Source organism: Chinchilla lanigera, unplaced genomic scaffold (assembly GCF_000276665.1).
Source record: "Chinchilla lanigera isolate Chin_1 unplaced genomic scaffold, ChiLan1.0 scaffold00068, whole genome shotgun sequence".
In the NCBI taxonomy this organism is placed as follows: Eukaryota; Metazoa; Chordata; class Mammalia; order Rodentia; family Chinchillidae; genus Chinchilla; species Chinchilla lanigera.
In genome coordinates this window covers 8,575,336-8,588,817 of record NW_004955469.1, presented here as the reverse complement: position 1 = coordinate 8,588,817, position 13,482 = coordinate 8,575,336, and the positions used below count along the sequence as shown (strand labels likewise).

Genomic DNA, 13,482 nt, shown 5'->3' with positions numbered 1-13,482 from the left:
CCTGGCAACTGGGTCTGGCCTGGCGTTCCCAGACGCTGGGTCCTCTCGCCTTCCCCCTTCTGGAGCAGCCGGGTCGGGCCTGTCCTAAGTGTATCCGCTCCGGAACTCTGGGCACAAACGCTAAGGCACAAAAAGACTGGTTGCGCCTGCATTTGGAGGAGGATCAGACCCAGGAGCTGGGATAACTGTAAGGATCCCCAGAAGTGAAACCTCCCCACAGCTGCCTGCCATGCCCTCCTTCCTGGGGGCTCCAGGGGTGGCTCTGCGGGGGGCCTGCTTGGTGTGGCGGCTTAAGAAGGACCCTGTGTAGTTCAAGTGTGTGCATGTGTTGAGAGGGGCATTTTTCTAATTAGCACCCCCTTCCTCTTATCTTGCTCCCGAAGGTGCCCCACACAAGTAGTTTGGTAAGGGTCAAAGAGCAAATCATAACAAAGTCTGGGTGTGTGATTTGTGTTTGTCTCCAGTCCCGCAGTTCACTTTGCCCTGGAGTCTGTAGTGCTGGTGTCCACTCCAGACAGCAAGCTTCCCGAAGCCCTGTGGCTCCCACTGTGGGCCTCCACCTCTGGACTCCTCCAGAGATATTCACCCGGCTCTGGTGGTGGGCAGGGCAGGGCCAGGGCCTTAGGTGTTGAATGAGGGGTGAGGGTGTGAAGACTCCTCCAAAGGTGCTGCGCTCTTTGTGACTTGGATCCATCCAGTCCCTGTCTCCATGGCTCCCATGGCAGCAATCCCTGAGTCAGTTAAGAACACCTGCAGTTGGCCTTCACTGCTCACAGGTCATCTTTCCCCCTCAGATGTCAAGCAGGGAAAAGTCATCAGCTCAGCTGGAAGCTGTAGATGGCAGCTGCTGAAGACACAGACACTAACAAGCTCACAGGATGCCACTGGAACCAGAATTCTCCAGAGATGTGTTCTGACAGATGACAATGGAACTGGGGCTCGCAGGAGGTCTAGAGGCTTGCAAGTGGTTAAAAAACAAAACAAAACAAAACAAAACAAAACCAGAACAGGGTCTTGGGTCTTATCTGTAATCCCCTAAAGTCTCCTTGTGGAATGTGTGCTACAAGAAGAAAAGCATTAGAAGTTGTTAAAATAGCAACCCTGGGCGCAGGCTTTCCTGTAACCCCCAGCTCTGACAAAGTGGAACACCCACTCCCTTTGCTGTTCATGGCCTCCTAGCTGGCCCTGTTCATGGACACATCACCCCATGTCCATTTGTCTGAATTCTAGCCCATCTGGCTCTTCTGCTTGCGATCTGACCTGGTGTATTGGTTAGTGTTCTCTAGATGAACAGAATCAATCACGCACACATACACACATACACACACATAGACACACACCGAGATTTATTAGGTGTAGAGGTGGGAGAGTCCAAAATTCCCATCTACATGCTGGAGAGGCTGAGGTCCCAGTGGCTGTTCAGTTTAAGAAACTGGAAACCATGGAAGAAGAAGGATGAAGGATGCACTGCCAGTCCAAAGTGGAAGACCTGGAAGCTTCTTGGAGAGTTGCTGGTATGAGTCTATGTTGAAAGCCTTGAGAAGCTGGAGCCTAGTGGAAACAGGCAATGATAGCAGCAAATAATGTACCCATTCAAGCAGAATGGAGCAGTCTCAAGTCCATTTAGTTCCTCCATCTTTTGCTTTGATTCCATCCAGGCGACAAACCTATCAGTTTGTGCCACCCACATCCAGAGTGGATCTTCCCCGCTTAGTTTGCTGGCCTGCATGTGCCTGTAACCTTTGGGAATATCCTATGGACACAGCCAGAAGGGTGCTTTATTAATCTGGTCGGTATTTTTACTGCAGTCAAATTGATATATCACAATTAACAGTCACAACTCACCTTTGTCAACTTGACCACCAGGCACGTTCCTTTAAACCATATTTAATCTTCAAATAAAGACCAACAGCAAGTTCATAACTCTGCCTAACATGATACAACTATCCTGGATACAACCACAAATGCATTAATTCCTTCCCTAGGATAGGAGGCAAAGTCTTTCTTTAGGTGATACTTACTCTTCTCCTGACATACAGAACTTATAAAGCAGATTTAATGACGCGTAAGTACTTATATTAGTCAATGTTACATTACAGGACCTAGGAAGTCAAAGAAAGAAAACAAAGACATCCACTACTATACTGTACATATTCAAAACAGAAAAGAAGTGCTCATGAGAATTGCAGTCCTCATTTCTGTAACTGGTCACATAGGTCACAGCTGATATTTATACCTTCTTCTACCACCCATTCTGTATTCCCATGGCCATCAGCAGCATCTCAGAGGGTCTTGATTCTTAACTAACAAGGTGACCTGTACCTCCATTCTTGAAGGGTCTGGGCTACTTGTCATGCTTCCTGTATTGGGTTGTTGTAGTTTCTTGCTGACCCCAGTAACAGGATATAGTATTACTAGAAGATCCCCTAAGCAATCTCTTTTACTCCAAACATACTCTTCCTTACCTGCATTATGGAATAGTAGTGTCCAACTTCTCCTTGGTAGTTTACATCAATCATCTCTGCCAACACCATAACTACTTTTTAGCCTGTTGACTCAGGGGCAAGAGGAGCCCAAAATGGTCAGAAGGAAGTCTAGGCTCCCAGTTGAATGGCATTATTGTTGTACCTCTTGGTAGAAGCCCCTCCACCCACCCAGAACTAAGACTTCTAGGCCAGCTGAACATAAAGCAATGGGAATAGGAAACTTTTGCTAGTGGGTCACTAGGGGTAATGGACTCATGAATCATGGCTTATGGGAGAAATAGTACCATATAGTGGATGATGATTCGGAGCATATATAGCCTTCTGGAGAACCTCATCTCAGTCCTGCAAGGTATTTCCACCTTCCTGGCAATGTAACTGCATCTTCAAAAGGCTGTTCCACTGTTCTATCAATCTAGCTGCTTCTGTGTGATAGGAAATATGGTAAGAGCAGTGGATTCCATGCACATGAGCCCATTGCCACGCTTCTTTGGCTGTGAAGTATGTTCCTAAGTCAGAGGCAATGGTGTGTGAAATACTGTAATGGTTGTTGAGGCATTCAGTAAGTCCCAAGATGGTAGTTCTGGCAGAAGCATTATGTGCAAGGTAGGCAAATTCATACCCAGTAAATGTCTGTTCCAGTAAAAACAAAGCATTCCCCTTTCTATGATGGAAATGATCCAATATAATCAACCTGCCACCAGGTCACAGGCTGATCACCCCAGTGAGTGGTTCCATACTGGGAACTCAGTCTTGGTCTATGTTGCTGGCAAATTGAGCACTCAGCAGTGACTATAGCTGGGCCAGCCTTAGTGAGTGGAAGTCCATGTTGCTGAGCACATGCATAACTTCCATCCTTGTTACCATGGCCACTTTGTACATGATCCCATTGGGGAATAATAAGAGTGGTTGAGGAAAGAGATTGACAGCTATCCAAGGAATGGGTCATCCTATCCACTTAATTATTAATGTCCTCTTCTGTTGAGATCACTTTTGGTGATTGTGTGAGACACAAATATCTTCACATCATTCTCCTATATGGAGAATATATACTTCTCCAAACATCTTGGCCACCAAATTTTTAGTATATTTCTTCCAAGTCCTTGACTATCCAGCTAGACCCTTGGTTGCACATAGTCACACATCTGGCTATATTTTCTTCCCAGCAAGGACCAGGTGCATTGCCTGAAGTTCTGCCCACTATGAAGATTTACCTTTACCACTATCCTTCAGTGACTTCCAAGAAAAGAGCTATACTGTTACAGCTGTCCACTTTTGAGTGGTACCTGCATAACATGCAGAACCATCTGTAAACCAGGCCCCAGTTTTATCTTCCTCTGTCAATTGATCATAGGGTACACCCTATGAGGCAATAGGTACATGCCAGGGGAAAGAAAGCAACATATCAGGAATAGGAGCCATGGACATTTGGGCCACTGCCCCATATAACTTATGTGTGTCTTCAGGATCTGCTCTGGCCAGATCACATATATACCAGTTCCATGTATTGTTGCTGGGCATGTCTGACTTTATGACTCAGTGGGTCAGATAAGAACAGTTCAGGCTGGGCAGCTCAGGTCCCATGGTATCTTGGTGTCCCACGGTCAAGCATTCAGTTTTCACTAAGGCCCAGTAGCAAGCCAGGAGCTGTTTCTCAAAGGAGGACTAGTTGTTTACAGATGATGACAGATCTTTGCCCAAAATCCTAATGGCTCCCACTATGGTTCGCCTATGGAGGCCTTTCAGAGGGTCCAAGCAGCACCTCTGTCTGCCACTGACACCTCAAGTACCATCGGATCTGCTGAGTCATATGGCGCAAGTGGCAGAGCAGTATAGTCTTCCCTTGTTTTGAGCCACCCTCAAAACTAGCAGCTTTCCGAGTCACTTAGTAAATGGGTGAGAGTAACACACCGAAGTGAGAAATGTGTTGCCTCCAAAATCCAAATAAGCCTACTAGGCATTGTGCCTCTTTCTTCTTTGTAGGGGGAGACAGATGCAGCAACTTATCCTTCACATTAGAAGGGATACCCATTCATGCCTACACCACTGGATTCCTAGGGTACAGAGCCCTTGAATTTTAGCTGCGTTTATTTTCCATTCTCTGACACTTGAGTGCTTTACCATCACATCCAAAGTGGCTGCTATCCTTTGTTTACTTGGCCCAATCATCATAATGTCAGCAATGTAATGAACCAGTGTGATACCTTATGGAAGAGAAAGACAATCAAGATTTCTGCAAACTAAGGTGTAACATGGGACTGGAGAGTTATACCCCTGAGATAGTACAGTGAAGGTGTATTGCTGACCTTGCCAACTGAAAGGAAGTTGCTTCTGATGGAGATTACAGATAGGTGGTGGTGGTGGGGAAAGCATGTGCCAAATCAATAGCTGCATACGAGGTACCAGGAGGTGTGTTAATCTACTCAAGCAAGGAAACCACACGTGGTGCAGCAGCTGCAATTACAGTCATCATTTGATTAAGTTTATGGTAATCTGTCATCATTCTCTGAGATCCAGCTGACTTCTGCACAGGCCAAATATGCCAAATAGGAGAGTTGAATGGTGAGAACCACCAACCATGCATCACTCAAGCCCTTGATCGTGGTGCTAATCTCTGTGATCCTTCAGGTATGCAATGATGTTGCTGTTGTTGTTGTTGTTGTGTGGTATGGGGGATTCAATCTAGGGTCCTCAGATTGAGATATATCCCCAGCCCTTTTTATTTTACTTAATGAGAGTCTCATTAAGTAGCTAAATTTCCTAGGCTGGGCTTGAATTTGTGATCTTTCTCCTTCAGCTTCTCAGAATTTTGGGATAGTAGGTATATACTACTACACCCAGTTCATGATAGTGTTTTTGATTTATGACTTTCCCTGGCAGAGGCAGCTCTAATGGTTTCCATTTCAGCTTTTCTATGATAATGGATCTTACACCACAGGTTAGGAATAAATGTGGATATTCTGCCAAATACTAAGTAGGTCTACCCCAATTAGGCATTCTGGAATGGGAAAAATATGCACTCTGAAATGACCAGATGGCTTCAGGAACACACTGGATACACTGTGAGCCATATCTTGGCTAGAACTTTATTGATTACCTGACCTTCATAGGTCCCTAGTCTTATTGAAGGGCCACAATAATGTTTCAGAGCTCCTGGAATTGGTGTTGGTTCAGAACCAGTGTCCAGTAGTCCTTGAATTATCTTTGCTTTTTTTAATACTAGAGATTGAATACAGGGCCTGCATACTGAACTACATCCCACACCCATATATATATATATATATATATATATATATGGTTGTTATATTTTTTTTAAATTTAAAAATTTAAAAAAAATTTTTTTAAAACATTTAAAAATTTAAAAATTCTCACTAAGTTACTAAGTTACTCAAGCTGGGCTCAAACTTGTGATACTCCTGCTTCAGCCTTCCAGAGTGCTGGTATTACAAGTGTGTACCTCCATGTCCAGTTTTGAAAGGTCTGATTATTTCCTTCCCCAAGTGTATGGTTACTCTGGTAAAAAGCAGTATGTCCCTTTGGTGTAGGATGGGGAAAATATTAACAGTATAACATTTTGGTAGAGTACCATGGTTCTTCCTCAAGGGGACATGGCCTTGTTTTCAATCTTAATGTTTTGGGTCAGTAAATTGACTCAAGTCTGGGAATTGGTTGAGGGGCTAGGATTCTCTGTTGTTATGATTTGAGGTATATTTTTGTTCATTTGTCCTGAAAATTTTCTGCTTATATAGATCTGATAAAAATGTCATGCGATTCATATCTCTTTTATTTCTGGAAATATCATAATTAATTAGTCAACATTATCAGTATCCACAATTCAGGCTATTTCTATCATTGCTTTGTCTGCATTGATTTGTCTGTCATTATAGTAAGTATGCCCACCTTGCCTTTGGTGGTTGTGTGCTGTCACTTGGCCCCTGCCACTCTGGGATCCAGTTATACCCATCACATTTAAGTTTTCTAACTGAGTGGATGTAGTCCCCACTGTAAGGTCTGGCATACAGAGAAGAGCAATGACGGAGCTCTTCAAAGATGCTTGTGTTCCCCTCACAAATCTTCTTCCTAAAATATTTGTGAAGGATACATCTTTTGGACACTTCCAGTGTGGAAGATCAGGTTTTAACTGGAAAGTCCACGTCAGTATTCCCATGTCCCTGAGCTTTTGAGTCCCCTCAACAGTAAACCGAGGAATATCAGGCATCTCCAGCCTATTCACAGTGGGCCATCCCTGGCTGGTATTTTGACCAACCAACTAAATAAGATATTAGTACTTTTTAAACTCTGGGAGCTGTGGCATGAAATCCAAAATTTTTCTCAATGGTCTCATATTAAGAAATTCAGCTAGATCCAGTTTTATGTTCCTTCCACTATTAATCCACACACTTAAAAGCTATTCCCATGCTTGTTCCCCAGATCTCTGTAAGAATTAGAAAACTTGGGAGTATAGTGTACCTCCTCATGGCTCATGCTGTGTACCTCACCTTTAGCAGCACCCTGAGCTTAAGCCTGATTGTAGGCTTAGAGGCAAAGTGGGTGGTGAGACTGGGTTTTGAGGAGTATCAGTGTTATCTTGCTAGGTTACTGCATCAGGGAAGTCTTTACTGCTTCCATAGGTAACACAGAATTAGTTTCCTTAGGCAGAGGTGAAGAGGCCAACACAGTAGGGGCTGTGGGTAGGGATGGCTCAGACACTGAGAGTGGAGAAGTTGCTTCCTCTGGCAAAATAATGTCATCAAAATTTAGGAATTCAATGTGCTCAGCTTCATCAGTTCCTCCCAAACATCTCCATTTCAACTTATGAAATCTCATTCTTTTCCAATCAGCACCCTAACTTTAACTGCAGATACCCTTTGAAGCTAAGTATAAAACTTATAGTATAATTCAGCCAATCATACAAGAAGGGATTGCATTTGATATCCTGCATGGCTACAGGAGAGAAAATTCTCTGTCAGAACACACTTAAAAGCTTTTAGTTTGTATATGCGTGTTTAGAACAGGAAAACTGACTCACTGAGCTCATTTTTTTCCTTTTATTACTTTGTCTGGAGTTACTGAGAGCAATCAGCCATCACCATTATATTTCTTAGCCTTCCAAAATTGTTCAAAAGTATATATAAAGTCACTACATTCCTTGCAGCTCACAAGTGGTGAATTAGGAAAATAAAATGGATCTACAATGCATATTACTTCAAACAGTTCACACCATGGACTATCAGTACTCTCTGCACTATCAGAAGTAGAGATTATAGCAATTCAGTTCTCATCAAATTAGAGAACCAACCACAGCAACCAATAAACTGATTAGAGAAGTTCAACCTTACAATTCTGTTTCTTTAGAAACATGCCATTCTCTGTACCAATACCTGCATAGACCAGGGTTCTCTAGAGTTGGGTTCTGCCTTCTGTCTGGTCAGAAGCTGAGTTGTCATAGGAACACAAATCCTACTGTGAGCTGCTTATGCAAAGTATCTAGGTTGAGCGCTCCTTATGAGACTCTAATGCCTGCAGATCTTCCATGGAGCTGAGGTGGTGATGTTAGTGCTGGGGAATGACTGCAAATACAGATTAACGTTAGCAGAGAGGTTTGACTGCATGGAGACCATAATAAATATATTGCTTGCAAACTCGTATCAAGACCCTATTGGGAATAGCAAGTGACAAGCTACATCTGGTGGCAGACTTTAAGTCAGAATTCAACACTTATTTCAGTCCATGGGTGTCCTACCCATTATTTTATTTACAACTTTCGTCTGCAATTCTTTCTCACCCTGTACAAATGTTTCAGTCACATGGTAAACCCATAGCTGACTCTAACTGAAATGAATAAAACATAAATGTCACTGGAGAACTTCTTTGGAAAGGGGGAAAGACGCAATGATGAAAGGACAGAAGGCTGTAAGTCAGCCAAAAAAAAGCTGCATTTAAAGGAAAATACCAATCAGCAGGTTACTATCCAACAGAATGTGTGCTTACCGTAGATAAGAGGGGAGGATTTTAGGTGAGGAGAAGGTCTAGGACCATGTTAAGTTTTCTGGTGGGAATTCAACATGGTTGAGTAGAAGAAGACCCATGTTGGGGCTACTCAGAGAAAATAAACTAAAAACACAGGTAATTGGAAGAAAGGGAGGTATACACATCCTAATGCCAAAATCAACCCGAAATAAGAGACTTGTAGATCAAACAAAACATAGGCATAGGACTTAAAGAAACTGTGATCCAGGCCTGTGGGCAGAGGAGGACCACCATACTGGGAAGTTGGAAAAAAAGAATAGATAGCATGAAATAGTGCAGTTAACTCAAACCACATAGGATAGACTTGGCCTCTTGGCCCTGCCTCTTTTGCCTTCCTCCAGAGGACACTGCAGTCTGGCAGCAAGTTTTGTCAGCACACACAGGGCAAGTAATAGGGAACTGCTCCCTCTCCAATGGGCCACTAGGTTTTTCTTAATATTTTATTTTCTGGTCATGCTCCAGAGCAGCTAAATGGAGCCCATAGGGACAATAAGGTTAAGGACTGCAGTGGCAGCAGTGGTCAAGGTAGTGAGTGGAACAGCATGTCCCTTCCTGCTCTGGGACCAATAGCTCGAGCGAGGGATGCAGATGGATGCAATTTAAGCACTCTTGCACCATGGCAAAGCAATGAGTGGGAGGTTAGTACTCACCATGCAGGAGAGGAGATTAAAGTGGGACCAAGAACCTTTGGGCTGTCTCTGTGGTGGTGGCAGGAGCAGATTGAGTCCACAGCACCCAACCCTCCCTTCCCCTGCACAAGAGGTGTGAGAGGGCAGAGATATGCCAGTGGAAGTGGAACAAAGGAGGCTGTGCAAGAACTGGGAGGAGCCAGCTGTAGAGGGGATTAGGAGTAGCCTCAGGCTGTCTCTGTCTGAAGGCACCACAGCAAGTGGAAGAGTGACACAGAAACAAACAGGGTAAAGAGTGGGTGGGTCACTGAGGGACATACAGGAACTTACTGGCTGAAGACTCTGACCCCAGCCCCTACACCTGGAGGCCAAGATCAAGCCTGAATCCAACACTATCCTATTGCAGGCTTGGCAGGGTCACCCAGCACAGATGTGGGCTCTGACTTGGATGCTACCACAGGAGTAGGCACCAAAGGAACTTTATTATTATTTTAAATGTTTTTTCTCTTTGTTTCATTTTCCTTTTTTTCTGTCAGATTTTCTGTTTGTTTATTTTTGCTCACCTCTGCTCTCTTTTCCTCCAACTTTCTTTCCTGATTTTCTGATATTTTCAAGTGAATGAACATTATCTCTAGTCTTTCTGGTTTGCTTTGATATTCTTCTGCTTTCTCGTTCATTCTTTCTCTTCTATCCTCTTCTCCGGTTTTCCAAAGCTTGGATGATCATCCTTTGTCCTCCAGGCTTGCTTAAACTATACTTCTCTTCATTTATCCCTCTGCTTTGTCCGCAATTCCTCTTAGGTTTTCCCCCAACAGGGTAAAATCTCTCAACTAAAGGGAAACTCATTGTTCCTGGTTTATGAAGGATTTTGTTAAATAACTGTAGATCTTACCTATAGTTAAAGGTACCAAATTAATAGTTATCACAGTTTTGTCAGTTTCTAGGCTGTGCTTGATGGTACTGTTATTGTTAATTGTACTACTTTGGCCAGAGTGTCATACTTGTTGTAATCAGTTGTTCTCCCTTGTATGACAATACTGTGATTGTTTGGAGCCATAAATATCATCATAGTCCAGTACCAAAGGACTGGGTGCTGAGCCAAATAGATAGCAACTCCTCATCCCTAATAAATTAGGAAGGTAGGACCTTGTAACAGACACAAAGATCTAGAGCCAGCTACACAGAGAAGACATCTCTGAAGAATAGACATTTTCTAAGGAAGCCTCAATATTAGTGATAAAGCTATCTATGATAGGCAATTAACAAGCATCAACACAGGAAACAAATTAAAATTTAAAATGAGTAGGCACAGAAGCAAAATGCAACCCCAGAGCTCCAGCCCACCCAGGACAAATCCAGGGGACACTGAGATAGAGGAAATCAGAAGGTACCCACCTGAACTTGCTGAAATGATAGCAGTAGAATTTTTTTAAAAAGTAGATGAATCAGGCTATAGAGAAAAATTAGACTAGAAATGATCTCTGAGATAAAAAGGAGATGATGACCAAAACAAAGGACCTGGCCTTTGAATCTAGAATTGACACAGGTTAAAAAAAAATAGGAGTTTAGGAAAATGATGGAAATCATGAATGTCCAACATAGGAAAGAAATGAAATCCATGGAAGAGATTCAAACAGATATCCAGGAGATTAAAAATTCTGTTGAAAGCATATGCAGCCAATTGAACCAAGGTCAGGACAGAATATCAGACCTAGAAGACAGAATTTTGGTTAGTGACCAGGAAAAGAAAGATTTCTTAAAAATAGCAAGGGACCATAAAATATCAGTTCAACAGTTGCAAGATGATTCAAAGAAGAACAATAGAAGATTTTTCAGTCAATGAGAAAGCAGGAGACAGCACAAAAACCATTAAAAAAATTCACAGAAGTAAAGAAAGAAAACTTCCCAAACATGGAAAAAGAAATTGACATACAAATAAGTGAGACATACTGAACTCCAATTACCCAAGATCAAAACAAATCTACATTAAGGAATATAATAATATATGACTATTAAAAGAAAAGAAACAAATGACCTATAAAAGAAAGCCCATCAGAGTCACAGAAGACTTCTCACCACAAAACCATAAGTCAAAGAGAGCTTGGAGTAAAATATTTCAAGTCCTGAAAGAAAAAATCTCCAACCCAAATTGATGTACCCTGCAAAACTATCATTCAAAATCAACAGAGAAATAAGATTCTCCTATGACAAAGAACAACTGAAGAAATTCATTGCCACTAAAACAGCTTTACAAAATGTTCTGAAGGATATTTTAGAATGAGATAACAAAGACTACAATCCCAAGAACACCAATAGAAAGAAGCCACCAGGCAAAGCAAGCAATTAAACAGAGGAGAAAGACAAGCAACCAACAACAGGAAAATAATATGTCAGTGATAAGCCAGTACATATCAGTTATAACCATCAATATAAATGGTCTCAGTTCACCCATCAAAAAAAAACATGCTGGCAGAACGGATCAAAAAACAAGATCCAACAATATGCAGCATACAAGAAACACATTTAACTCAAAAAGAAATTCAGAGGCTGAAAATCAAAGCAAGGAAAACAATACTTCGTATGACAGAAACCCAGAAAGAACCTGGGTTAGTTATTCTAATTACAGAAAAGGGAACTTCAAGCCAAGACTGACCAAAAGAGACAAAGAATGTCACCACATACTTGTTAAGGGAATGATCCAAGAGGAAGAGGTAACAGTCATAATATATATGCACCAAATGCCAGTGTACCCAGCTATATAAAACAAATATTAATGGATATAGAAGATCAAATAAGCACGAACACAACTATAATGGTGGACCCTTAATACCCCACTTTCACAAATAGTTCAACTAAACAAATAATCAACAAAGAAATATCAGACTGAATCAAACACGTGAATAAGTGGATTTGGTAGATGTCTACATAGTGTTCCACCCCACATCAAACTACACATTCTTCACACCTGCACATGGAGAATTCTCCAAGATAGACCACATACTGGCTCATAGAGTATGCTTAAGTAAATGCAAAGGAAATGAAAATTTACCACATATATTATCAGACCATAGTGCACTGAAATTGAAAATCAATGGCAAAAGAAACCACAATTTCATAAACATGCGGAAATTAAATAACACCCTCCTGAACAACCAGTGGGTCACAGAACAAATTAAAGAAGAAATCAATCAGTATCTACAATTAAATTATAGTGCTGATACAACATAACAGAACCTATGGAAAGCAATGAAAGCAATCCTAAGAGGGAAATTATCGCAGTGAATTCTCACATCAAAAAAACAGAGTGAGCTAAAATAAACAACTTAATGTTGAACATCAAACTTCTGGAAAAAGAAGAACAAGTCAAGCCCAAAGTTCATATGAAGGAGGAAATAACACAGAGCAGAACAGAAACTAATGCAATAGAGACAATACAGAGAAAGCAATACAAAGAATCAATAAATCAAAGAGTTAGTTCTTTGAAAGATTAAATAAAATTGACAAATCCTTAGTCAACACTCAAAACCTAAATCTGTACAATTAGGAATGAAAAGGGTGAAATCACAACAGACCCTCCATTAATCCAGATCATCAACACCTACTTTAAGAACTATATTCTGATAAAATGGAAAACAGAAGAAATGGAGAGATTCTTAGATACATATGAATTACCAATGCTGAATCAAGAAGATACAAAAGTTCTAAATAACCCAGTATCAACCAATGAAATTCAAGATATAATTAAAACTTACCAACAAAGAAAAGCACAGGTCCTAATGGATTCACTCTAAATTCTATAAGAAATTTAGAGAAGATATAATCTCATTACTTCTCAAGCTCTTTAATGAAATTGAAAGGGAAACAATACTTCCAAATTCATTCCTGGAAGCAAGCATAACCTTAATACCAAAATCAGAGAATTCAACCAAAAAAGAGAACTACAGGCTAATCTCCTTAATGAATACAGACACAAAAATCCTCAATAAGATACTGGCAAACAGAATGCAGCAAATCATGAAGAACATTATATAACACGACCAAGTAGGATTCATCCCAGGGATGAAGGAATGGTTCAACATATTCAAATCAATAAATTTAATGCATCATATCAACAGAGCTGTTATGATTTGTCTCTGGATGTCCCCCCAAAGCCTCATGTGATGATGGGGGGTGGGCTTTTCAGAAGCAGTCAAATCTATGTTCTTTTTTATTTTAAAGAGAATAATTGAAAAAGAACAACAGCAAAATACCAACAAAGACAAAAACAAAACAAAGCAAAAACTATAAAAATGATATAGGGTTTCAGAACAGAATGATAGGAATTAACAGTGGCTGTTATA

General features: G+C 41.3%; 1 long non-coding RNA gene across 1 annotated transcript; it reads left to right on the top strand.

Annotated features, from left to right (window-relative positions):
- The first annotated feature begins 3 nt into the window (after window positions 1–3).
- LOC102014659 lies at window positions 4–1,007 on the top strand. Its single transcript, XR_263440.2, has 2 exons — window positions 4–187; window positions 795–1,007. It is a non-coding gene; the product is annotated as an uncharacterized LOC102014659 (long non-coding RNA).
- Window positions 1,008–13,482: the final 12,475 nt, after the last annotated feature.